The following is a 2500-nucleotide window of genomic DNA, read 5'->3' as shown; positions in this document are numbered from 1 at the left end:
ATTGGGGCTTCCCAAGGGCTCGAGATTGATCCCGAGGGCTCGAGATTGGTCCCGAGGTTAGGTGTTGAACTTGAGGTTTGGTGATTATTCTGATGTATGGCTGTGACTGGGTGTACGCTAGGACTCAAGGGGGATCGTGCTCGAGGATCAAGTGATCCAATCTAGGGAATCTAAGGTAAGAAAACCCTTGTTCCCATAGAGCTTGTATGTAGGGCTGAGCCCAATGTGTTTGAATTGCAAGGCGTAGCCCTTTGGTTGAATTGGTTAGTATTCAATATATGTTTGTTATGCTATGAATGCAATTATTTGAATGATCAGCAAGAGTCGGGAACAGTGTAGGCCAAGGTCGGCAGGGGCGGGGATCGACAAAGGGCCGGAAACGGCGTTAGGCACGCTGAGTACAAGGCCGAGTACGGCAAGGGGCCGGGAGCAGCGTTGAGCACGTGGAGTGCGAGTTACCAGGGCGAGTCCCTAAAGGATACCTGGGATATCCTCACGGTGTGGACCGCGAACCCAGGGCCTGGTAAAGCGCCTGGGTCGGCTAGGCCGTATGTGTTTAGCCTATTGATGGCCAGTTTATATACTTGGTGTATGTTTTGCATATGTTATCTATTTGTGGCTTTTCTTGCTGGGCTTCAGCTCATAGATGCTCTGTGGTGCAGGTAAAGGCAAGGAGAAAGCCAACCAACCATGAGTGTAGCAGGCACGAAGTGGCGTGTACATGTTTGGCCTGCCAGGCTGCTACAGCCAGTGGTTTTTGGGAGATGATTGTAAATAAACCTAGATTTTGTCGATTAGTCGACTCTGCTCAATTTATATGTTGTAAATGTTTTTAAACTTTATTTTCGGATCCCAAGTTTTAAACTTTTATGATTTTCAATGAAATGGGGTTATTTCTAAAGTTTTCCTCTGTTTATGGCTTAATTACACTATTTGACCTAAAACCTCGAATAGCGATTTGAATGCACGTTTTTAAACTCACTTAGTAACGGCTTTAAGGAAGTAGGGCGTTACGAGAAACATCACAGTAAATCACAAACTTCTCTTGATCTGTCGAAAGACTCAGAATCGGAGCTGTAATCAATCTCTGCTTTAGTTCGTGGAAGTTGTTCTCACATTTATCTGACCACACAAATCTCTGACTCTTGCATGTCAGCTCAGTCAAAGCACTAGCTATCTTTTAGAACCCTTCCACGAAACGCCTATAATAACTTGCCAATCCAAGGAAACTTCTAACCTTAGAAGCATTCTTCGGCCTTGGCCAATCTCTGACCGCTTCAATCTTTGCTGGATCTACCTTAATCCCCTCCTTACTGACCATATGCCCAAGAAAGGATACCTGAGACAACCAGTCTCTGTAGAACTCACACTTCTTGAATTTAGCAAACAATTTGTGCTCCCTCAGTCTCTGTAGAACCAACCTCAGATGCTGCTCATGCTCTGACCCAGTCTGTGAATACACCAGAATATCATCAATGAAGACGATCACAAACTGGTCCAGATAATCCTTGAACACTCTGTTCATCATATTCATAAAAGCAGCAGGGGCATTAGTCAATCCAAATGACATGACTAAAAACTCATAATGCCCATACCTAGTACGAAAAGCAGTCTTCGGTATGTCTCCTTCCTTGACCCTCAACTGATGATAACCAGAACGAAGGTTGATCTTAGAGAATACCTTCTTACCTTGAAACTGATCAAACAGATCATCTATCCTTGGCAAAGGATACTTGTTCTTAATTGTTAGCTTATTAAGTTCTCTGTAATCAATACATATTCTCAGAGAACCATCCTTCTTCTTCACAAACAGAACTGGCGCACCCCAAGGTGAGAAACTAGGTCTGATAAAACCCAAATCTAACATCTCTTACAGCTGCACTTTTAATTCTTTTAACTCAGCTGAGGCCATTCTGTAAGGTGCTCTAGACACTGGCTCTGTCCCTGGTGCCAGTTCTATCACAACCTCAATTTCTCTGTGTGGTGGCAACCCTGGAAAATCTTCTGGAAACACATCCAGGAACTCACATACAAGTCTAGTATCCTCTGATCTCACTGGCATGACCTGAGTGGTATCAACCACACTGGCTAAGAACCCAATGCAACCTCTTTGCAATAAATCCCTAGCCCTCAACACAAAAATCATAGGAATGCGAGGTCCATCCATAGCACCAACAAACACAAAAGGATCCTCACCTTCAGGCTCAAAGGTGACCATCTTCCTTCTGCAATCAATGGTTGCCCCATACTTTTCCAACCAATCCATACCCAATATCATATCAAAGTCAGTCATAACCAACTCTGTCAAGTCCACTATTAACTCTCTGCCTTCCACTGTCACTGGCGAAGATCTAACCCATCTCCTGGATACCACTAACTCTCCAGTGGGTAACAAAGTACCAAACCCCACAGCATAAAAATCACAAGGTCTACACAGTCTATCAATAACACTACTAGCAACAAAAGAGTGTGTAGCACCATAATCAATCAACACATTATA

This window comes from Humulus lupulus, chromosome 7 (assembly GCF_963169125.1).
Source record: "Humulus lupulus chromosome 7, drHumLupu1.1, whole genome shotgun sequence".
Lineage (NCBI taxonomy): Eukaryota > Viridiplantae > Streptophyta > Magnoliopsida > Rosales > Cannabaceae > Humulus > Humulus lupulus.
This window is presented reverse-complemented; position numbering follows the sequence as displayed.